Source organism: Grampus griseus (genome assembly GCF_964374135.1).
Source record: "Grampus griseus genome assembly, chromosome: 20".
Classification (NCBI taxonomy): Eukaryota; Metazoa; Chordata; class Mammalia; order Artiodactyla; family Delphinidae; genus Grampus; species Grampus griseus.
The window spans coordinates 13,767,281-13,793,366 of record NC_139014.1 but is presented as its reverse complement, the minus strand read 5'-3'; positions in this window follow the sequence as shown (position 1 = coordinate 13,793,366).

The window sequence follows — 26,086 nt, the reverse complement described above, 5'->3', positions numbered from 1 at the left end:
AATAAAAACAGAGAATTAAAAATCCCAAACAATATAATTGCCGAGTGGAGTCATTAGGGAATAGAAAATAAATTAAAATGATCAAGTAAGATTGATCTCAGGAATTCAAGAATTGCTAAACATCAGAATTATACATATGATAATAATAACAGTCTTGCTGGACATTTTGACCCTTCAAATCCACTCTTCACCCTTCCCCATCCTGTTTTATGTCCCTGGTATCTAAGGGCCACATCAGTGGGCTTCCTCACCCTGGTTTCTGATACGCTCAGCCAATGGGGGCACCAAGAGAACACCAGAGGAAGGGACCATGGTCGGGGTGCTCATTCCTCTAGCTGCCTGTCTGAGAGCTTGCCACCGGGCTGCTACATCCCTCGGCCAAAGGTCACAGCTCCTGTCAGGCAGCCCTCTCCATCTCTGGATTTCAGTCACCACTCCTGCCCTTGCCCTTTCAGGACCAGGCATGGCAAAGCATTCCACTCTTCCTTGTTTTCCTCACCTTCCTTTCATTAAGCTCTCCTCATATTACCCAATTTGAATGGGCTACCTGTTTCCTGCTACTAATTGGTACCAGGGGTGGCCCGGTACCCAGGGCAGCCCCTCAAAATAGAATCCTGTGATGGACTGCTTATATAATTGAGGAGAGCGGCAATAACCTCCTTGTAGGAGCGGTGGGCACAGATGGGTCATGTGTCATCAATGGCGTTCGGTGGCATTATCATCACTCAACTTATTGGGGGTGGCATGGGATGAAGGGCAGGTAGAGGATAAGGCACTAGGATCTGGAAGGACTTGGGCACTTTTATACTATGGCAATAATGGTCATTATAAAGATTGTGGAGTCACTTGGCTTCTAGTGACATCACCAGAGAAAATATGTGGGGAAAAGGAAAAACTGAAAGCTGTGAACGTCGAACTGAGAATCCAATGGACAGTGAGAAAGGTTTGGTGGCAGCTTTGAAGGAGCCCTCATTTCCTGTCCTTGCAGACGGTATATGGCTGAAGACTGAACCCAGGACCTCACTCTACATAAAGCAGAAATGCAGCTCCAATTAAATGTTCAGAGAAGGGCACAGTGGGGAAGTGGTGGGACCCTGAGGTGGGGACATCTGAGTAGCTACAGAGAAGGGTGAGAAGTCTGAACTCTCAAACCCCCTTGAACTTCCCTTTTCATCTCAGGTAACCCTTCTCCTGTCTGGGGGACCAACTCACCCCTGCCTTCAGTGACTGCGTTTAGCATGGTTGCTTCACAAAACGGATGTCCAATCTCCTCATTCCTCCAGGACCAAAAGGAGTGTTAGATTCCCAACTCAGCCCAGCTGGCCTGCCCCAGAAGGAGACGGCCTACGCACGGAAAGAGCTGCACGATGTTGCCAATTCACAGGAAGAGTCCTGGGAGCATATATGCCTGGGGATGGATTCTAAGCACAGTAACCTAAGGAGGGTAAATAAAGGTTTGATTGGGTTGAATTCACGGACGTGGATGTAGCCAGGTTCGGGCATTGGAGTTTAGCATGAATAATCTCCTACAATGGCTAACTCAGACTGAATTTAATTGTGACCTAAAGTTAATGAGGTTGAGGTGCCGAAAATTCCCTGGCATGCTGACTGTAGAAGGAGTCTGAAAACTCAAAGAAATAGGGATGTTTAAATGAGTCAATTATATGTGACCTCTCAGCCAACCATATCTCCCTTCCTCTACCTCAAGGCCTGGAGGCTACTCCCTTTACCAAGACATTTACAGAAATGTGAGGGGGCGCCAGTCTCCTTCAGGAGCTCTGTGGTGACTGTCACTGTGGACTGGAGGTGAGGTCAAGGGTGCCACAGAGGAATAGGAGTCTTTGATCTCAATGAGAATAGCCAAATGCCAGAAGGGTAGAGGCCAGGTGGGTGTTTGTCAGACACCACATGGCACAATTACTACTTAATAAACAACAGAGAGGAATAGTAATCAGACTACACTGACTTGTGGGGATCTATATTGATGGCCAATTGATCACAGGGTTCCTGGGAATTAAGTAGGTGAGCGGCCTCAGAAGATGCTACTTGACACATAGGAGGAAAAATTCCAGGTCTGGTGGGTAGAAATCTAACTCAAGTTTCCCTGATAGTTGCCGTGGCCTCCTGTGCAGTTCCCAGAGCTACCATTTTCCAGATCCAGGTCCCACTGACTGAGACAGAGGCCAAGACCTTTTGAGACAAGGTCTGTAATGCAGTCACAGGTATATACTGTGAATATTTCCCCAAACCCCCCATAGAGGGCCCCAGGGCCAGTTACCATGGTGGCTGTGCACTAGGGGAAAAGATACACTGAGACTTTCTCGGGGTTCTTAGATATTGGCTCTGAATGGATGTCTCTGGAGACCCCAAAGACCACTGCAGTCTACTAGTCAGAATAAGAATTTACGGAGACCAGATGTAAACAGAATCCTGGCCCAGGTCCAGGGCCCTGTGGTTCTTTTCCTAGTCCCTGAATGTATACAAGGAAGACACATACTTCATGTGGTAGGCAGAATAATGGTCCTCCCCCGCAAAGATGTGTACATCCTTATCTCCAGAACCTGTGAATATGTTACTTTACAGGGCAAAGGAGAATTAAGGGAGTGGATGGAATTAAGTTCGCTAATCAGATTTCCTTGAAATAGGGAGATTATCCTGGAGAATGTGGTCCCAATGTAATCACAAGTATCCTTAAATGTGGAGGAGAGAGGCGGAAGAGTCAGTGTCAGAGTGATGCAGAAAGATTTGACCAGCCATCTCCGGCTTTAAAAATGAAGAGGCCACAAGCCAAGGAATGCACACAGCCTCCAGGAGCTAAAAAAGGCAAGAAAATGGATCCTTCCCTAGACCCTTCAGAAAGGAATGGAGCCCTGTGGACACATTGATTTGAACTCATTGAGACCCATTTCAGACTTCTGACCTCCCAAACTGTGAGATAATCACTATGCGTTGTTTAAAGCCACAAAATTTGTGGCGATCTGTTACAGTGCCATACACTCAATAAAGGGCAGAATTCCCACATTGGTGCTCTGACCTGTGCAGTGAGGATATTATGGTAGGAATGTCCAGATAGAAGCTATGGAACTTCCCTCTTACCCAATGCCCCACCAGGATGGCAAATCAAAAACAGGACCACAGGCTTCCCTGGTGGCACAGTGGTAGAGAGTCCGCCTGCCAATGCAGGGGACGTGGGTTCGTGCCCTGGTCCGGGAGGATCCCACATGCCGCGGAGCGGCTGGGCCCGTGAGCCATGGCCGCTGAGCCTGCGCGTCCGGAGCCTGTGCTCTGCAACGGGAGAGGCCACAGCAGTGAGAGGCCTGCGTACTGCAAAAAAACCACAGGACCACACCCCAATATTCACTGCAGCACTATTTACGATAGCTAAGCCATGGAAGCAACCTAAATGTCCATAGACAGATGAATGGATAACGATGTGGTGTATATATATAATGGAATATTACTCAGCCATAAAAAAGAATGAACTTATGCCATTTGAAGCAACATGGATGGACCTAGAGGTTATCATACTTAGTGAAGTAAGTCAGACAGAGAAAGACAAATATCATATGATATCACTTGTATGTGGAATCTTTAAAAAAAAATACAAATGAACTTATTTCCAAAGCGAAAGAGACTCACAGACATAGGAAACAAACTTATGGTTACTAAAGGGGAAAGGGAGGTGGGGGGAGGGCTAAATTAGGAGGTCAGGATTAACACATACATACTACTATACAGAAAAAATATAACCTACTGTATAGCACAGGGAGCTATACCTGAATACATATATGTATGTATGTATAACTGAACTGCTGTGCTATACACTTGAAACTAACATGACATTGTAAATCAACTATACTTCAATTAAAAACAAAACAGGACTTCCCTGGTGGCACAGTGGTTAAGAATCCACCTGCCAATACAGGGGACACGGGTTCGAGCCCTGGTCCGGGAAGATCCCACATGCCACGGAGCAACTAAGCCCGTGAGCCACAACTAGTGAGCCTGCGCTCTAGAGCCAGCAAGCCACAACTACTGAGCCCACGTGCCACAACTACTGAAGTCTGCGTGCCTAGAGCCCGTGCTCCACAACAAGAGAAGCCACCGCAGTGAGAAGCCCGCACACTGCAATGAAGAGTAGCCCCCGCTCAACGCAACTAGAGAAAGCCCACGCGCAGCAATGAAGACCCAATGCAGTCAAAAATAAATACATAAATAAACAGAAAAAACAAAACAGGGAGTTCCTGGCGGGCCAGTGGTTAGGACTCGGCGCTTTCACTGCCATGGGCCCAGGTTCAATCCCTGGTCAGGGAACTAAGATCCCACAAGCTGTGTGGTACGGCCAAACAAAAAACAAACAAACAAAAAACCAAAAACCAAACCAAGGCCAAACCCCTAGGGAAACTGCAGTAATTAGTGCCTCCATCAAAGACCTGAAATATGCAAGGACAGGCCCTATAACACCCCTGTCTGAATATGTAAGTCCCAAGTGGTTATGGAGAATGTCAGGAGATTTACCCAATGTAATCAGGTGCCAGCTGTGCCAATTACAGCTACAACTCTAGGCACTTAATACATAGCTACTCACCAGAAAAACACTTTTGCCCTATGCACAGCAGGAAAGAAAATCCCAAGGAGGTACCAATACAGATGATCTTTACTGTTTTGCCTCAGGGCTCCCTTAGCTCTCCTTTCTCCCTCATATTCTAGTCCAGAAAGCGTCGATAATCTTGCTAGCCCACAGACATCACGTTGGTTCATTACAATGATGAGCTGCAAGCAGTAATCACCTTAGATATCTTAGCAAACCAACACATTCCAGAGGGTAGAAGATAAACCGCATAGCCTTTCAAAGCCTACCATGTTGTGAAGTTTTTAGGGTCCAGCGGTCTGGGGCATGTGAGAACATCCCTTCTAAAATAAAAGATAAGTTTTTGCACTTTGCATTGTTCACCATGAGGGAAAAGGTGCAACCCTGGTAGACCTCTGAATTTCAGAGATGGCATATATCACGTTTGGACATGCCACTCTGGGTGACCTGAAGTCTGCCAGTGTTGGTGGGGCGTAGAGTGAGAAAGAGCTCTCTAGCAATCCAGGCTACAGTGCAGACTGCCCTGCCTTTGGGCCTTATGACTCAGCACACCTAATGAAACTGGAAGAGCGTCTGGCCAACAGAGATACTCTCTGGCGCACTGACAAGCCCCAACAGGAGAGGGACAGATTGGAGAAAGGTCATGTCTTCTTCTACCAGTAACTATTCTCCATTTGAAAAGCAGCTCCTGGTTTGCTTCTGGGCCCAGGTAGAGCGTCAACACCGGATCACAGGCCACCAAGTCACATGCACGGCAGCATTCCACTATAAAATGCAGTTGGTATACCTGGATCCAGGCCTGAGAGAATCCAGAAAGCACAAGTGTTCAAATGAGCGGGTGACAAGGTGTTCCCGCTGCTTTGTCATCTTTCCCTCAATCCTATACCTAGGGACTCAAGGCAGTTTCCTTATGACCAGTTAAAAGAGGAGGAAGAAGAACCAGTAGGCCTGGTTTCTGGCTGAGTTCATACTGTCCACTGGCATCAGCTGAAGTAGATGACAACTACATCCCACTCAGGCATAGCCCTGAACAACAGTGGTGAAGGAAAATCTTCCCACTGGGCAGAACTTCAGACCAAACAACTGGTTTGTCCCCTTTGTATGGAATGAAAGGTGGCCTGTGATATGGATCCACACTGACAGACTGCCAGTGGCTAATGGGTTGGCTGACTGGTCAGGGGCTTAGAAAGTACAAGACTGGAAAGTTGGTGACAAGAAGTTTCTAGAGAATAAACCCACATACCTACAGTCAATTAATCTTTGACAAAGAAGGCAAGAATATACAATGGAGAAAAGACAGTCTCTCCAGCAAGTGGTGTTGGGAAAGTTGGACAGCCACATGGAAATCAGTGAAGTTAGAATACTCCCTCACATAGGCAAAACATTCTCTGACATAAATCGTACCAATGGTTTTCTAAGTCTCCCAAGGCAATAGAAATAAAAGCAAAACTAAACAAACTGGACCTAATCAAATGTATAAGCTTTTGCACAGCAAAGGAAACCATAAACAAAATGAAAAGACAACTTATAGAATGGGAGAAAATATTTGCAAACGATGCAACTGACCAGGGTTTAATTTCTAAAATATACAAACAGCTCATACAACTCAATAACAAAACAAGAGAACTATATCCAATCTCCTGGGATAAACCATAATGGAAAAGAAAGAATGTCTCTATGTGTATAACTGAGTCACTTTACTGTACAGCAGAGATTGGCACAGCATTGTAAATCAACTCTATTTCAATAAAAAAAAAGTTAAAAGACAAAAAAAAGCAAAAAAAAACCCAAACAACCCAATCAAAAAAGTGGGCAGAAAACCAAAATAGACATTTCTCCAAAGAAGACATACAGATGGCCAATAAGCACATGAAAAGATGCTCAACATCACTAACTATTAGAGAAATGCAAACCACAATGAGATATCACCTCACACCAGTCAGAATGGCCATCATTAAAAAAGCCTAAAAATAACAAATGCTGAAGAGGGTGTGGAGAAAGGGAACCCTCCTAGGGACTTCCCTGGTGGTCCAGTGGTTAAGAATCTGCCTTCCAATGCAGGGGATGCGGGTTCAACCCCAGGTGGGGGAACTAAGATCTCAAGTGCCGCGGTGCAACTAAGCCCATGCGCCACAACTAGAGAGAAGTCTGCGTGCCGCAATGAAGATCCCATGTGCTGCAACTAAGACCCAATGCAGACAAATAAATAATTTTTTTTAAAAAAGGGAACCCTCCTACACTGTTGGTGGAAAGGTAAATTGGTGCAGCCACTATGGAAAACAGTATGGAGGTTCCTTAAAAAACCAAAAATAGGGCTTCCCTGGTGGCGCAGTGGTTGAGAGTCCACCTGCCAATGCAGGGGACGCGGGTTCGTGCCCCGGTCCAGGAAAATCCCACATGCTGCGGAGCAGCTGGGCCCGTGAGCCATGGCCGCTGAGCCTGTGCATCCGGGGCCTGTGCTCCACAACGGGAGAGGCCACAACAGTGAGAGGCCCGCGTACCACAAAAAAAAAAAAAAAATAGGGACTTCCCTGGTGGTCCAGTGGTTAAAACTCTGTGCTTCCACGACAGGGGCCGTGGGTTCGATCCCCAGTTGGGGAGCTAAGATCCCACATGGCTCGAGGCCAAAAAACCAAAACATAAAACAGAATATTGTGACAAATTCAATAAAGACTTTAAAAATTGTCCACATCAAAAGAAAAAAAATTTTTTTAAGTTTCTGTGGGAGACCTATGAGGATGGACCCTTTGGAATGGGCCCAGGATGTGAAAATATTTATGCCCCACATATATGCTTAATAAGAGCCACATATATGCCCATAAATGAGGTGGATAGGAGGATCCACCCTGTGGATGTCATTTGGGCTCTTTTTCCTTTCACCCCAGTGCTTCCTCAATGCCCATGGCCAAAGTGGCCATGGCAGCCAGAATGGAATCTATGCCTGGACTCAGCAACAAAGACTTCCCCTTACCCAAGCTAATTGGACTACTGCTACTGCTAAGGGCCCTTTCTGCAAACAGAGGTCAACACTAATCTCTCAATATGGCATCCTTCCCAGGGTGGAGAGACCAGCCAGCCACCTCGTAACATGTGGACTCCTTCCATCATGGGCAGGGCTGTGTCTTATCCTCACAGGAACGGATGTATATTCCAGGTTCAGATTATCTTCCCTGCTTGCAGTGCTTCTGCCAATATCATAATCTGAGGATTTACAGAATAGCTTGTCCATCACTGTATACTCCACAAGATGTCATCTCCAAACACTTTTAATGCAAAAGAAGTACAGCAATGGGCTCACATCCACAGAATTCACTGGTCTTAACACATGTCCCACCACCCAGAAGCAGCTGGTTTGGAAAAGAGAAGAATGCACTACTGAAGCCTCAGTTACAGGATCAGCTAGGAGATGGCACCCTGTGGGGTAGGTGTGTTGGCCTACTAGGTGTGACTTTATGTTTTAAAAAGCTGCCAGTACTTGGAGTTGTCTTCTTCAAAACCAGAAAGCACAGGTCTAGGAAACAGGAGTCACACAGGAATGGCCACTCTCACTCTTATACCTAATGATGCACTTGAAGAAGTCTTGCTTTACCTCCCTTTGGCCTTGGATTTGGGGGTTGGAAGGTTCTAGTGCCTGAGGTGGGGACTGTTTCCACTAGGTAATTGTTCCGCCACACTCATGGTTCTAAGGAATTGGAAGCTTAAACTTCTCCCTGGCCATTTGGGGATCTTCATGCTACTAAGCCAGCAGGCAGAGAAGGAGATCCCTCTACTGGGTGGGGTGATTGATTCTGGTTTCAAGGGAAATTTTGATTTCTGCTGCAAAATGGAGGAAAAGAAGGATCATGTCTGGAACCCAGGAGATTCACTGAGGTGTCCCCTAGTTCTTCCTTTCTCGGGGATACCAATCAATGAAATACTGTGGTGCCCAATAAAGACCAAACCACCAAGGTCTCATCAAGCAAAGACGCTGTCCAGTGGAGCTGGTAGAAGGTGAGGGGACAGTAGAGTTAGTGGTAGAAGCTGGTGGCTCTGGGAGCAACTTGGGCCTCATGACCTGTTACAGAGGCTGGGGCTGTCACCTCTTTTTTCTATCCTTTAGCTTATATGAAGAAAAGCTGAAGTTTCAGCTGAGAGTGGTAGTAGGGCCAAATTGACATCACTATGCAATGACATAATATTAATGAGACTCAATGGGCCCCCTTTACCAAAGCCACTCAGTTCTCAATGGATGAAGGAAGAGTGCCTGCTGACAGGCAAAATTGCAGACTGGGATGGTATCTTCCGTTTGCCCTCTCCTCCAGATTCACTTTCCATCCTCCTCTGTGCCCTGCTCTGTGCCATAGGAGGATGCCCTGTGTGAACTACAATGATGGGGCCCCTCACCTCTGGTAACCACTCATGTTTGACCAAAGGGAGTGCTCACAAGAGATAGGAGAGTGGGTTTAGAAGACCCATTCCCTTTTCTCCCTCCCTGAAGGGTCACTGTAGATTGGCTACATCCCTTGACCAAACACCCTGTCAAATGAGCAGTCAAGGGGCCCAATCCACACAGCCTTCTCTACATCTATATCCCAGTAACTGCCCTTCTTCTTACCTCTCCGGGTCTAAAGGTGGTAAAGGCTGCCCAATGTTCCTAATCCTGGCGACCTCTACAACTGCCCCACACCGTAATGGTTAATTTTATGCATCAACTTGACTGGACTTAGAGATGCCCGGACAGCTGCTAAAACATTATTTCTGGGTGCACCTGTGAGGGTGTTTCTGGAAGAGGTTAGCATTTGAATCAGTAAACTGAGTAAAGAAGGTTGTCTTCACCAATGTGGATGACCACCATCCAATCCACTGAAAGCTCGAATAGAACAAAAAGGCAGAGGAAAGGCCAATTTGCTCTCTCTGTTGAGCTGGAACATCCATCTTCTCCCACCCTCAGACATTGGCATTCCTGGTTCTCAGGCCTTTGGACTTGGACTGGGACTTACACCATTGGCTCCCCTGGTTCTCAGGCTTTGGGGTCTCAACTGGAACTTATTCCACTAGCTTTTCTGGGCTTCCAGCTTGCGGATGGCAGATTGTGGAACTTCTCAGTCTCCATAATGCATGAGCCAATCCCTCATAATAAATCCCTTTCTATACATCTATATCTATGTCTGTATCTCCTATTGGTTCTGTTTCTCTGGAGAACCCTGACTGATACACACACCTATGTAAATAATCCCTTTATTAAACTCGCCTCTAATTTCGAGTGGGATCCTAACCAATATAATAGCTTATATAGCTTAAATAGCATTTTATATGCCAAGTATTGGTAATAAGATCTTTACATACATCAACTCATTTAATCCTCCCTAGAACCCCATGAAGTAGCTACTGTTGTTATCCATAATTTACAGATGGGAAACTAAAGGACAGAAAAGTGAAGTAACTTATTCAAGGTCACACAGCTACTGACCTAATGCAAGTTGGTTCCAGAATCTATGCTCGTAACAACTGCACTAATCTGTGTCCCTTAATGACCAAGCTAGCTAGTGGGGACTTGAGTGTTGATAATTATAGTGGGCATTTCTCATTCTTTTTGGCCACCCAGCATCTGAACCCTCTTCCCATGTATCTAGGGTACGAGCATATGACCAAGGCTCAGCCATTCAAACACATCCAGCCCAGAGTTGCATGGGCCATGAGTAACTCCATCTCTAGTGACACAGGATAGAGTTCTTGGCTTAACTGTGGCAGTCCTGCTGGTGGATTCACCACCATTTAGTGCTTGAGGTGTCAGCAATGTATCTAGAACTCAAAGGACTGGTCCTAAAATTCTGAGAGAGGCCACTCTCCTCCTCAAGAACTGTTTTTCAGGCTTCCCTGGTGGCGCAGTGGTTGAGAGTCGGCCTGCCGGTGCAGGGGACGCGGGCTCGTGCCCCGGTCCGGGAAGATCCCACATGCCGCGGAGCGGCTGGGCCCGTGAGCCATGGCCGCTGAGCCTGCGCGTCCGGAGCCTGTGCTCCGCAACGGGAGAGGCCACAACAGTGAGAGGCCAGCATACCGCAAAAAAAAAAAAAAAAAAAAAAAACTGTTTTTCTGCCTAAATCAGCTAGAGTTGATTCTTGCATCCTACAACCAGGAACTCTGATTGGTGCTCTTGTTTGTTCTCTATTTCTCTATGTTTGATGTATTTCATAATAAAGAAAATGAATGTAATCTACTATATTAATAGATTAAGGAAGAAAATGATCATCTCAATAAAAGCAGAAAAAGCATTCAATAGCATTCAACATTTGTAAATAATAATAAACTCATAGGAAGCCAGACTAGCTGCCAAGTTCCTCAACCTGATGAAGTTTTCTATCAATGTGTTTAGGAAAAATAACGAAAATGCAGAAAGCCTTCTCTCTGAGACCAGAAAAAGAAAATGAAAGCCCATTGTCAGTAATTCTCTTTAACATTGTATTGCAAGGACTAGGCAATGCAACAAAGATAAGAAAAAGAAATTAAGAAGGAAGATACAAACAGCATTTATTTGCAGAAGATAATAATAACTACATAGGAAACTCCAAGAGAATCTTTGGACAAAATACTAGACTTAAAAGAGTTGGGAATGGTGTCTGGATATAATATCAGAATACAAAAACCTGACAGCGTTCTTAGACAATGGAATAATCAATTAGAAAAAAAAATCCCTTGTACAATAACAACATAAGCTCTAGGATGCTTAAGAATAAATCTATCAAAATATGTTCAAAACCTCTATGGAGAAATCACCTACCATTATTGAAGGGCATAAGAATAAGACCTATATCCACAAACAGAGAAATATAACCTGTTCACAGATGGCTCAATATTGTAAAGATGTCATTTTCCCCAAAAATTAATCTATACTTTATAATCTATAATGAAACTTCAGTAAAAATCTAAATAGTTTTTTCTTATTGAATTGATAAAAATTTTTAAAAGGCTAAGAAATAGCTGAAGAAGAACAATGTAGTGAGACTTGCCCTTCCAAATGCTGTAATAATAGTATAATAAAGACAGAGTGGTATTCATGCAGGGAAAAACAAAGAGACCAATGGAACAGAATAGAGAGGCCAGAAACTAACCTATATCATATAAAAACAATATATGGCAGAGGGGACATTACAAATCAGTGAAAATAAGATGGCTATATCATTTAAGAGTGGTGCTGGAAGAATTAGTTATACGAATGGGAGAAAATAGTTAGATCCTTACTTCACAGAATACACAAAAATAAATTCTGGATGGATTGGAGACCTAAATGCTGAAGCACAACTTTAAAACTTTCAGAAAAAAATATAGAGAATAGTCTTTATAGCATTGGGTAGAAGAAGATTTCTTAAATAAGACACAAACAGGATAAACTATAAAACTGGGAAAAATAAACACTTCTGTACCAAAAGAAAGAAAATAAGAAAGAAAGGAAAATAAAAGGCCATAATCACAGCGAAAATAAAGCCACAGACTTTAGGATTCATTTTCAGAAGAAATAAAGAACTCCTATCAAAGCAAGAAGAAAATGACAAAAAGTCAAGTGGAAAAATGGACAAAGTATTTTAAAGGAAACTCAGAAATGGTCAAGAGTGTGAGGGAAGAGTTCCTAAACTCCTTAACAGGAAAATGGAAATTAAAATCACCCTGAGAGACCACTTTACATCCTTCAGATTGGCAAGAGTTTAAAAGACTGACAATGTCAAGCGTTAGCCAAGATGTGCACGAATAGGAACTCACATGCACAGCTGGCAGAAGTGTAAATTGGTACAACCACTTTGAATAAAATGTTGGCCACAGCTAGTGAAAATCAATGGTGAACAAATCCTTCAATCTATCAATTTTCTTCTGGGTTTACACCATAAGCAAGCTCTCACTCACTTACCCAAAGAGGGAGAAACAAGAATGTCCACTGCAACTCTGTAATAGCAAAAACACTGCAAACAACTCAAGTATCCATCAAAAAATACTGGATAAGTAAATTGCAGTAGGATTGTACATGCACAAATACCACGCAGAAGCTTAAAAAAAAACTAGAGCTACATATATCATCATGGATAAATTTCAGAAGCATAAATTTGAAAGCATGCTGAAATGGGGACTTCCCTCGTAGCGCAGTGGTTAGGAATCTGCCTGCCAATGCAGGGGAGACAGGTTCGAACCCTGGTCCAGGAAGATCCCACATGCTGTGGAGCAGCTAAGCCTGTGCTTCACACCTACTGAGCCTGCGTTCTAGAGCCCGTGAGCCACAACTACTGAGCCCACATGCCACAACTACTGTGTGAAGCCCACACGCCTAAAGCCCACACTCCACAACAAGAGAAGCCACCGCAATGAGAAGGCTGTGCACTGCAACGAAGAGTAGCCCCCGCTCATCACAACTAGAGAAAGCCCGCGTGCAGCAGCGAAGACCCAATGCAGCCAAAATATAAATAAGTAGATTGAAACATGCAGAAGTATAATATATACATGATATAATTTAAATAGAGTTAATAAATAGCCCAAACAACAATTCTATATATTATTTGTGGTTGCTATATATGTTGTAGAATTATGAAGACATCATAGAAATTCAGGAGAGTAGTTACCTCTGGAGAAGGGAGGAAAGGAAACAAGATTGGTTAGAGTTACACTTCAGGACTAATGGTAGCAAACTCCTTTCCTTAAAAATAAAATTAAAAATTGGAAGCAAATATAGCAAAATGTTAAAAGTTACTCAAATAGATAGTAGGTGCAGAGGATACTATATTAAACTCTGAACTTTTGCTTAAAGTGTTTAACAGTTTTTTTACATGGAGCCCTTTCCTGCAGAAATTGACAAGCTGACCCTAAGATTCATATAGAAATGGAAGGGACACAGAATAACCAAAATAATCTCAAAAAAAAAAAAAAAAAAGAACAAAGTTGGAGGACTCACACCTTCCAATTCTAAAACTTACTACAAATCTACAGTAATCAAGGCAGTGCCCTACTGGCATAAAGATAGACATACAGATCAAAGGAACAGAATTGAGAGTCCAGAAATAAACCCTTACATTTACGGTCCATTGACTTTCAACAAGGGTCCCCAGATAATTCAGTGGGGAAAGATTAATCTTTTCTATAAATGGTGTTGGGACAACTTGATATCCACATGCAAAAGAATGAAGTTGGACCCCCTACCTCACACCACATATAAAATTTAACTCAAAATGGATCGAAGACCTAATTGTAAGAGCTAAGGCAGTAAAACTCTTAGGAGAAAACATAGCCATAAATCTTTGTGACTTTTGATAGATAATGATTTCTGAGCTATGACACCAAAAGCACAGCAATAAAATTAAAAATAGATAAATGGTACTTCGTTATAATTTCAAACTTTTGTGTTTCAAAGGACACTATCAAGAAAGTGAAAAGACAACCTACAGAATGAGAGAAAATATTTGCAAATCATATATCTGATAAAGGCCTAGTGTGCAAAATATACTAAGAACCCTTACAACTCAACAATAAAATGATAAATAATCCAATTAGAAAGTGGGTGAAGGATCTGAATAGACATTTCTCCAAAGAAGATATACCAGTGGCCAATAAGCAAATGAAAATACACACAACATCAATAGTCATTAGGGAAATGCAAATCAAAACCACAATGAGATACCATTTCACATCCACTAGATTGTTATAGTCAAATAGATGGATAATAAGAAGTGTTGGTGAGGATGTGGAAAAACTGGAACCCTCATACATTGCTAGTGAGAATGGAAAACCTTTGACAGTTCCTCAAAATATTAAACGTAGAGTTGCCCTATAACCCAGCAATTCCACTTCTAGCTATATACCCAAGAGAACTGAAAACATATGTCTGCATAAAAACTTGTACACAATGTTCATAGCAGCATTATTCATAATAGCCCCAAAATGGAAATAACCCAAATGTCCACCGACTGATGAATGGATAAACAAAATGTGATATGTCCATACAACAGGAATATTATTTGGCAATAAAAATAAATGAGGAAATTATATCTCAACAAAGCTGTTGAAAATTTTTTTAAATGTTAAAGCTCAAGAAATAAATAAATAAATGAGGAACCGATACACGCTACAACATGGATGAACCTGGAAAGCATTATGCTCAGTGAAAGAAGCCAGACATAAAAGTCCACATATTGTATGATCCCATTTGTATGAAATGTGCAGAAGAGGCAAATCCAGAGACACAGAAAGCAGATGAGTGGTTGCTTATAGCTGGGAGGAGGGGTAAACGGGGAGTGACTGCTAATAGGTACGGGGTTTCTTTGGGGAGTGAAGAAATATCCTGAAATTAGATCGTGGTGATGGTTGTATAACTCTGTGAATAGACTAAAAGTACTGAATCATACACTTCAAAAGGGTCAATTTTATGGTAAATGAATTATACTTTGATTAAAAAAAAATGCATTGCAGATCCTACGTTGGAGTTTGTAAACCACTCTTTCCCTCCCCCGCTTCTCCCCCGGAGAAGGCTCAGGACAGCATACAGGTATATGACTTAGAGGTTGCTCAGAAGCCTGTCCTCCCTGGGAGACCATGAAAAAATGAAGCTGGAGCCCTGTGTCAGAAGTCCAGTCTTACAGGCTGCTCTGTGGCTTCAAGAGTGTTTGCCAATTTATCCTATAGACAAGCAAAACACACACTCGATTGCTGGAAACAAATGAGCTCTGCAGTGCATGTGATGGCTTAAAAAGTTGCTCCATATTTAAGACGGCATCATTGCCTTGAATGTACATGCGAGACTGCTCTAGTCACATCATGATAATTGGTTGTGGTCTCTCAACGCGCAATCACTTTCACTCGTTTCATGAGCAGATCTGAATACAGTTGCATTTCAAATAAACTATTTGTAAATAAAAATATGCATATTTCATATGTGTGTGTATTCATTCACTTATCCATCCATCTAACAAATAGACGTACCTAACAAAGGAGCACCTATTACTTGCCAGGCACTGTTCTAGGCACTGGGGAGACGAGATGAACAGAGGAGAAAACGCTCCGACTCTAATGGAGATTACGTTCTAGCTGGGGAGACCGAAAATGAACATAGATCATATAAAGCAGGTGGTGATAAATACTATACTGTCAGCGAGAGCAGGTTGAGGGGATCAAGTATCTGGATAGCAGATAGGACGTTCATGGTTGGCTTCTCTGACAGGGTGATGCTGAGCAGAGATCTGGGTGAGAGGCAGGGGGAGCAATGACAAACTTTGCATACACCAAAAAGTACACATGTCCCGACGTGGAAGCAAGCTTGGTGAGTCTGAATCACAGAAAGGAGGCTAGAATGGCTGGAACGGAGTGAACAAGAGAGAGAGGTGGTAGAAGATGCCGCTGGGGAAGATGCTAGGTTCCACCTATGCCTAGATGTCACCATCCAGACTTGGCATAAATACAAGGTGACATGGGAGGTCCAGGGAGGGTTGCAGGCAGGGAAGCCATATGTTCTGCTTTGTATTAAGAGGCTGGCCCACTGTGACTCTGTGCAGAGGATGGAGTGTAGGGGGGCAGGAATGGAGGCAGAGAAGCACAGCTTTCCATGTACAAGCAGAGATAAAGGTCAGATGGATACATGGCCAACTCTCAGAGCAGTTAACCTCCAAGTCACATTGAACTTCCTATTCTTTGATATAGTTTGGATTTGTTATAATGGGTATGCATTAATTTGGGTGTTAGAATACAGACATTTTAAAAGGTAACCTCTCATCTGGAACCCTCGTGCATTGCTGATGGGGAAATTAAATGATGCAGCCACTGTGGAAAACAGTATGGTGGTTCTGCAAAATGTTAAGCATAGGGACTTCCCCGGAGGTCCAGTGGTCAGGACTCTGTGCTTCCAATACATGGGGCACAGGTTCGATCCCTAGTCAGGGAACTAAGACCGCACATGCCGCGTGGCCAAAAAAAACAGTTAAGTATAGAATTACCGTATGATCTAGCAATTCCGTTGCTAGGTATATACCCCAGAGAACTGAAAGCAGGGACTCAGATACTTGTAAGTTAATGATCACAGCAGCATTATTCACAATAGTCCAAAAGTAGAAACAACCCAAATGTTTATCAACACATGAATGGATAAACAAAATGTGGTGTATATATGCAATCGAATATTACAACCTTAAAAAGAAATGAAGTTCTGATACATGCTGCAACATGGATGAAACTAGAAAGCATTATGCTAAGTGAAATAAGCCAGATACAAAAGGACAAATATATGATTCCACTTATATGAGGTACTAAGAATAGGCAAATTCATAGAGACAGAAAATATAACAGATTAATAGGGGCTAGGGGCAGGGAATGGGGAGTTCTGTTTAATAGGTACAGAGTTTCTCTTTGGGATGATAAAAAAAGTTCTGGAAATGGGTAGTGGTGATGTTTGTACAATGTTGTGAACACACTTAAAGCCAGTGAATTGCACACTTTAAAATGGTTAAGATGGTCAATTTTTTTTTTTTTTTTTTTTTTTTTTTGCGATACGCGGGCCTCTCACTGCTGTGGCCTCTCCTGTTGCGGAGCACAGGCTCCGGACGCGCAGGCTCAGCGGCCATGGCTCACGGGCCCAGCCGCTCCGCGGCATGTGGGATCTTCCCGGACCGGGGCACGAACCCATGTCCCCTGCATCGGCAGGTGGACTCTCAACCACTGTGCCACCAGGGAAGGCCCAAGATGGTCAATTTTATGTTATGCGTATTCTACTGCAATTTAAAAAATCTGAGCAAAAAGAAAGTCGATAACCATTCAGGAACAGTTAGGAGACAAACCCCCTTTCCCCACATTTATCAAAGAAGGGTGACATTTAAAGACGGTGGGGAGAAATCTGTGTAAATGCTGTGTAGCGAGCACTTGGGATGAATACGCTTCTACAAGAGATGACATCATACGTCTAAAACTCTCCTCTATTAAGAAGAAATGCCTGTGATGTGGTCTACAGCAGCACTGTCCAGTAGAAATACAATGTGAGATGTGTGTAATTTTACATTTCTAGTAGTCACATTGAAAAAAAAAAACCAACTGGGAGGAGGATTTATTTTTCCAAAATACTTGTTTAACCCAGCATATACAAAATATCATCTCAGCTTTAAATAATATAAAAAATCAGTAAGGAGATATAGTACATTCATTACTTTTTTCATACTAAGTTTCTTAACCGATGTGCCGATGTGTATTTTGCTCTTGCCATCCATCTCAGTTCTAACCAGCCACATTTCAATGCTCAAGGGCCATATGTGGCCCCTGGCTTCCATACTGGGAAGCTCCAGGCTAGTTTGAGGGGCAAGATTCTGAACGAGCACTCAGTCCCCTGGCTTCCTGCTCAGCTCCACCACTAACAACCATGGGACCTATGCAAAGTGCCTTAATAGCTGAGAATCTCAGTCCTAGTCCTGAGAAATTCCTAATAAAATGGAGTTAAGAGTTCACCTGCCTAGACCATAGGGTTGTTGGAAGACTCCAGCGAGACAATATACAACTATAAAGGTTCATACAGTTGTGATGTCTGATTGAATCTATTTATCATTACCAAAATGCAATATATTAAAATTATAATCGGGACTTCCCTGGGGTTAAGAATCCACCTGCCAATGCAGGGGACATGGGTTTGGTCCCTGGTCTGGGAAGATCCTAAACGCCGTGGAGCAACTAAGCCCGTGTGCCACAACTACTGAGCTCACGTGCTGCAACTACTGAGCCCGCATGCTGCAACTACTGAAGCCCAAGCACCTAGAGCCCGTGTTCCACCACAAGAGAAGCCACCGCAACGAAGAGTAGCCCCCACTCGCCGCAACTAGAGAAAGCCTGCACGCAGCAGCAAAGACCCAACGCAGCCAAGAAAAATTATAGTCTTAGATAATCATAACCATAGGCAAGATAAATACTTCTGGACAGGAATTCCCTGACAGTCTAGTGGTTAGGTCTCCATGCTTCCACTGCAGGGGCATGGGTTCGATCCCTGGTCAGGGAACTAGGATCCCGTGTGCTACGTGGCGTGGCCAACAAAAATAAAAATTAAATAAAAAAAAATACTTCTGGACAAGTGAACTTGGGGGGAGGCATGCAGGGAGGGTAGAAGGAGAAGGTTATGGCAGTAAGCATCCGTAGACAACTCCAGACTAGTGTCCTCCAGGAAGAGACGTCCCAAAGCCACAGTCACTGACTTGTGAGTGTGTGGAGCCTGAGAAGCACATGGTCATAATTGCTCTGCAAGTGGATTTTCTTCCAGCCTCTAAGATGCTATTTCTCAAAGGAAGGAGCTCAGAGGTTTCTTGCTTATGAATTTATTTTTCAGGGGTGGGGTGATTTAAAGAGCCGGGGCTGTTTCCTGACAGTGTATGCTGAGCCGGCCTGGAAGCCTCAGGCCCCAGCCAGGCTGACCACGAGCCAGACCCAGAGTAAGCTTCGTCCCACACTTCCTGTCGGGTCCAGCAGCCTGAGTTTCCTGGTGACCCTTTCCTGCACCCAGCTGATTCAAAGACCTGGCAAGACCTGGTGCCAGCCAAGAAAATCTGAGGCAGCCAGGTTTGTTATTTCAAATCTCTAACCCTGCAGACCTCTGTGCTTGGCCGGTAAATAGAAAGTTAAAACAAGGATGCACGTGATAGCTGCGATTTATAATACAAGTGGGCAAAAATCCCTCCATGACCAGCCTTCATTAAATTCGGAAAGTGTCAGCCCATTTCATATTTAATGAATTTAACTAGTATAGTAAAATAATAAAAATGATGAACAGTGGGAATGTAAAGATGATACAACCATTCTAGAAAACAGTTTGTCAGTTTCTTATAAAGTTAAATATACACTTACCATAAGATGCAGCAGTGGCACTCCTGGGAATTTATCCCAGAGAAATGAAAACATGTGTTTTCCTGTGTACCAATGTTTATAGCAGCTTTGTTTGTAATAGTCCTGTATTAGTCAGGGTTCTTCAGAGAAACAGAACAAATAGGGAGAGAGTTTGAGAGAGAGAGAGATTTATCATAAAGAATTGGCTCACATGATCACAGAGGCTGACGAGTTCCAAGTTTCGCAGTTGGCGAGCTGGAAACGGAAGACAGACAATGGTGTAGTTCCAGTCTGAGTCCAAAGGCCTGAAACCCAGAAAGAGCTGATGTTTCAGTTTGAGTCTAAAGGCAGGAAAAATCGACATCCCAGCTCAAGGCACATCAGGCAGGAGGATTCCCCCTTATTTGGAGGAAAATCGGCACATAAAATTTCATAGAATTACACACACACCCATAAAAGAATGCATGGGGGTTTTTTTTGGTTTTTGGGGGGTTTTTTTTTGCGGTACGCGGGCCTCTCACTGTTGTGGCCTCTCCAGTTGCGGAGCACAGGCTCCAGACGTGCAGGCTCAGCGGCCATGGCTCACGGGCCCAGCCGCTCCGCAGCATGTGGGATCCTCCCGGACCGGGGCACGAACCCATGTCCCCTGCATTGGCAGGCAGACTCTCAACCACTGCGCCACCAGGGAAGCCCCATGGGTTTTTTTTTAAAATGATGATGAGTGTCTGTAGTGAGTTCATGTTCTCAGCACTACTCTTGCAACTTTACATACATAACACAAGAAATTGAAAGTAACCATGTGAATAAACACTACTGACTCATTTTATTTTCTTTAAACTTTTTTTAAAATTTTATTTTATTTATTTATTTTTGGCTGTGTTGGGTCTTCCTTGCTGCACATGGGCTTTCTCTAGTTGCAGCAAGCAGGGGCTGCTCTTCATTATGGTGCACAGGCTTCTCATTGTGGTGTTTTGTTGCTGAGCACGGGCTCTAGGTGCGCAGGCCTCAGTAGTTGTGGCACGCAGGCTCAGTAATTGTGGCTCGTGGGCTCTAGAGTGCAGGCTCAGTAGTTGTGGCTCATGGGCTTAGTTGCTCTGCGGCATGTGGGATCTTCCCGGACCAGGGCTCGAACCCATTTCCCCTGCACTGGCAGGCAGATTCTTAACCACTGCGCAACCAGGGAACCCTATGGACCCATTTTAAAGAGGAAGAAACATGCTCAGAGAGTGCAAGTACCCACATACAATCACACAGCAGGAAAACGGCAAAACCAGGACTTAAACCGAATCTGTGTGACTCCAAGCCTTTTGCTCTTTCCCCTGCCTGCCTCAAGTAACCTCCTAATCCATAAATAAACTCCAAAGAATGGAGCCTCCATTGCTCACACAGTAGGTCATTCCAGCCCTGATGTCATCTCAAGCCACAGCTGAGCATCCTACTTGTCCTTCTCACACGCCCTGAACCCCTCACAGCTGCAGCTGGGTCTTGAGATAAATGCAGAAAATCCTACTCTAGGAAGAGGTGGTAAGAATTAGCAGAAAGTTGAGGCCACTGAAGAGTAAACTACACGACGAGTCCAGATAGGCAGATGGCTCTGCCCAGGGTCAGGGGTCCCAGAGTAAAGGGAGCAGCTTTCCTCCATAAACCTTATTTAGATGGTGACTGGCTTTTTAAGGGTGTGTGTGTCTCCTTCAGGATGTCTCCCCTGACCCCCTCCAGGCTGAGCTAGGAGCCCCCGCTTCAATGCTCTCATCAACAGGATTTATCAGGGACTTACCATATGATTCTAGAATCACTAGTGTGTATGCTGATGATCTAGGAGCCTAGCACAGAACTTGGTCTGAGTAGGGGCTCAGTGAGTGTTTGTTGAGTGAATAAATAAACTGTAAGAATCTAACACAGGGGTTGTGGACGAAAATGCCTTCAGAAGCCAGGCAGGATGGACCAAGACATCATCATACTGAGTGAAGTCAGACATAGAAAGACAAGTATCTTATGATATCACTTATATGTGGAATCTAAAAATGTGGTACAAATGAACCTATTTACAAAACAGAAATAGAGTCACATATGTAGAAGACAAACTTATGGCTGCAGAGGGGAAAAGTGGGGGGGGATAAATTGGGAGATTGGGATTGACATATACACACTACTATATATAAAATACATAACTAATAAGAACGTACTGTATAGCACAGGGAACTCTACTCAATACTCTGTAATGACCTGTATGGGAATAGAATCTAAAAAAAAGTGTATATATGTATATGTATAACTGATTCACTTTGCTGTACAGCAGAAACTAACACACCATTGTAAATCAACTATACTCCAATAAAAATCAATTTAAAAAAAGAAACCATGGGCTTTCCTGGTGGCGCAGTGGTTGAGAGTCCGCCTGCCGATGCAGGGGACACGGGTTCGTGCCCCGGTCCGGGAGGATCCCACATGCCGTGGAGCGGCTGGGCCTGTGAGCCATGGCCGCTGAGCCTGCGTGTCCGGAGCCTGTGCTCCGCAACGGGAGAGGCCACAACAGTGAGAGGCCCGCGTACCGCAAAAAAAAAAAAAAAAAGAAGCCAGGCAGACATTCCAAGTGATTGAGACTGAGGGTGGTGAGTAGCAGGGAGTGGTGAGAACTAGAGTGAAATGGAGCACATGCACCATGGCTAAAGAGGCAGCCACTACTCAGCTCCAGCCACTTGCTGCCATGGGAGAATGTGGACCATCTATTGCCTCATTTGATTTTTCAAGAGAAGCCAAAATCCAGACTTTTATGATGAGCTCCTGACTTTTTTCATGTTGTGAGCATTTTACACTTTTTAAATTAAGTGAGGGCCAAACAAAACACATATGCTGGTTGACCACTGCCCAGAAGACATGTTTAGAACTTCTACTCTGAAACTTAGGATGTTCTGTCGTTTCTGATGCAGTGATAGTGATTTTGCTGATAACTGATAGGCAAAGAGGTCAAGAGCAGGCACAGGAAAGCCAATGTCACCATCATCCACAAGCCAATTCCATCTGGATGGCCTCCTCTGCAGGTATCCCACTGGGAGAGGTCCAAAGAGCAGGAGAAACTGAAGGCTGGGAAGGAGGGTGGGGGGAACAGCCGCCTTGTGACTGCTACCTGGTTTGGTTATAGGATTCTTATATAACTCTTGGAAAATGCATCATTTTTGAATTATCAGATTATTTTCATCCTTGCACTAGAGGCACAAAGACCAGACAATCTCATCTAATGGACAAAAGATGGGCTTGCCAGCTCTGTTTAAAGAGGAGCCCTCATTGCCTCTTGCACCAGACACGGAATTTAAGACAACACTGGACAGGGCTCTGGGGAAGAGACCATGGGTGGTGAATCACCCTGGCTGACAGAACTAATATGGATGTAACGTCTCCCCACATCCCACCCTTCACTTCAATACCAGGAACCTTTTTCATCTCCCACACTGGCCAGTTCTTCTTCTCAAACAAGGCAAGTGGCACAAAGCTCAGAAAGGCGCAGTTTCAAATCCTCCCTCCACCATTTGCTGGCTGTGAGTTTAGGCAGGTGAAACCTTTGGAATCTCAGTTTTCTCCATCTTTAAAATGTAACTAACACGCGTGATATGACACACCCCTTGATAAGCTATAATCAGAAGGGCGCTTCATCTCTTCGGTACCTGTTCCCAAAATCTACATCCCCAGTCTTACCATGAGAAAACATCTGACGAGCCCAAATTGAGGAAGGTTATACAGAATGTCTGAGTGGACTCTTTGAAAGTGTCAAGATAAAGAAAAACAAGGATCGACAGAAACCATCATAAATTGGAGGAGACTAAGAAGACAGGACAACTCAGTGCAACGTGGTACCTGGGACTGGATGCTGGGATCGGAAAAGGTCGTGAGTAGAACTGGTGAGACCTGAATAAAGTCTGTAGTTTAGTTTTTAAATCATGGGACTAGTAGCTCTTCCTTTTCAAATCCCTTTCCCCTTTCTCTTCCTTTCTCAAACAATTCAGTCCTCAAACTTAGTTGGGACAGAGCAAGGTGGGCGCCCACCGTCAAAGGAGGTGGGGAGATGTGGTGACCCAGAATGGGTGCCCACGTAGCGGGGAACCTGACATAAGGAGTCAGAGCCCGAGCAGGGTGGGAAGAGTGTCCATCCAGGAGTGGCCTGGAATGAGGGGTCAGAGGCCAACAGTGAGAGGAAAGTATGGCTGTTCAAGAAGAGAGTGACAAGTATGGAAGGGAGAAGGCTGGAACGAACCCTGTGGTGTTGGATGGGAATCGGACACAGTGTGAACTCATGGCTTGCAAGATATACAGAGAGATACATGAATCATTACAGAGATGAGTGTTTAATAGGTCAAGTTTCAGTTTTGCAAGATGTGGATGGATGGTGGTGAAGGTTATACAACAATGTGAATGTACTTAAGGCTGCTAAACTGTACACTTAAAAATGGTTAAGATGGGGGACTTCCCTGGCGGTCCAGTGGTAAAGACTCCACCTTAGAGTGCAAGGGGCTTGGGTTCAATCCCTGGTCAGGGAACTAAGATCGCACATGCCACGGGGCAACTAAGCCCGTGCACCACAACTACTGAGCTCGTGCGCCTCAATTAGAGAGCCTGCATGCCGCAAACTACAGAGCCCACATGCTCAGGAGCTCGCACGCCACGACTAGAGAGAAGCCTGTGCACCACAACGAAAGATCCCGCATGCCTCAATGAAGATCTCCTGTGCCGCAACTAAGACCTGATGCAGCCAAAAATAAATTTAAAAAAAATAAAAAGGTTAAGATGGCAAATTTTACATTATGTGTATTTTACCACAGTTTTTAAAAATGATAAATGTAGATGTAAATGACTGTGTGTATGTCATGTTGTATGTGTGTGTCATATTGTGTGTGTGTGTGTGTACACACCTACATTCCCTCCCTCTGTCCACTGAAAGGGACTGGGAGGCCTTGCCCTGGTAGCAATGAGCACAGTCAGTATTCAGATCTTGACTTCGAAATATCATTTTCACTAAAACCAACCATGTTCCTTGGAGAAATGGCTGATTCCAGGGTTGAAACAGGAAAATACAAGATGAGCCTAGAACATCTAGTGCTAGAAAGCTCAAAGAATGACAGATCATGGCCAAAGGACACAGCAACTAGCTTGAGTGGGCTCCCACCAGCCACACCGGGAATAATTTAATTATCAAACTAAGTAATGAGAGTAATGGACGGTAACCCACTGAATCCACAAGCCCATGCAGACATAAATAAAGTACTTGCCCAAGATCATGAGGGGGTAAGGTGGACACTCACTTTTTCCTGTTTCATTTTTTCCTATTTAAAAAAAAAATGCTTTGAGTGGAAAGGATATGACACATAGAGCAAACTGAAGGCCCATAAAATTCCTAGAGAGACAGTCTGGGACATATAGACTTCTGAGATCTGTCCAGTGTCATTTCCTGTTGGTGGGGAGGGAAGGTGCAGGAGGTGCCAGTGAGGCATGGGTTGTGGGAGGGGAGCGGGAAAGAGGGGATGGGGCTGGGCTACCAGCTGCTGCTTCTGATGGCCCCCTGCAGTGGTCTCTGCCCTGCAGAGTGAGCTGCTCCACCTCTGGTTCACATCGAAGGGTAAAAGCAAACGGGTTTCTGAGCTGGAAGAAGCCCAGAAGACTTGGCCAAGCCTGCTGCTTAGACACGAGGGCACAGCATCACCTCTTCTGTGGGTCACCAGGCCTGGCCAGCTCCCCAGGGCCTGCAAAGGGGCCGTGGTTGGAATGAGGCCATCTGCTTAGAACCCCATTATCTGGGCCCAGTTCTGCCTAATGTACAAAACAGCATCATCATGTGTACAGAGGGGCAGGTTCTATGACTTGCTGATGACTCATTTCAGGACCAGAATGAAGCTGGATCTGTGCACACACCAAACGCAATCGCCTCCACCTACAGGGCTTGTCTGTGCCTCCCGTGGTACCTCCCTTGGCTGGGAAGGCACAACTGCTTGCTGTGGAATCTGGAGAAATTTCTTAACTTCTCTGAGCCCCAGTTTTTCCATCTGGAAAATGGGAACAAAAATTCCTTCCTCACGGGCCACAGTAAGCCTATTAGAGTCACGGGGACAAAAGGCCCATTCAAACCCAGAAAGCTCTCCGTGTCTGCCATTCCTATTGGTCATTTGGATACCAGTATTCTCTCTTCTATCGGGTAGTAAAAATCTTAGTGGGGGGAAAAAAGGACTTTTTCTTCCAGGCTTTGTACCCCAGCAATTAGTACCATCTCTGACAGTATGAGGCAGGAGACAGACAGATGATATTTCATTTTCTGGTTTTACTATTTGGTGGCTGTGTGACTCCAAAAGGAAGCTTCCTTAACCTCTCTGAGCCTCAGTTTCTTTCTCTGTAAAGGTGGAATCCTTGCCCCTGTGACCCACGTGTTTGTGAGAATTGAGAGAGGCAATGCATGTCAGGGTATATGTGCTATTTTTCTTCCCAGACTCATATTAAAGGCTCAAAGAATAGCTGTTGAGTTGAAGGAACGCACATCAGGAAAACATCTCTTAAAACCATCCAGCTTTGGCCCTTTCTCTGCCTGGCATTAGTTCTTTCCTCTTCAAAAATTGGCAGCTGCCAAAAAAGAGCTGATTCAGTCTGAGGAGAGCTCTGAGTCTCACATCCCAGCCAGTGGAGGTCTCAGCTTCCTACCTTGGTCTCGCCTGTTGCTGTCCT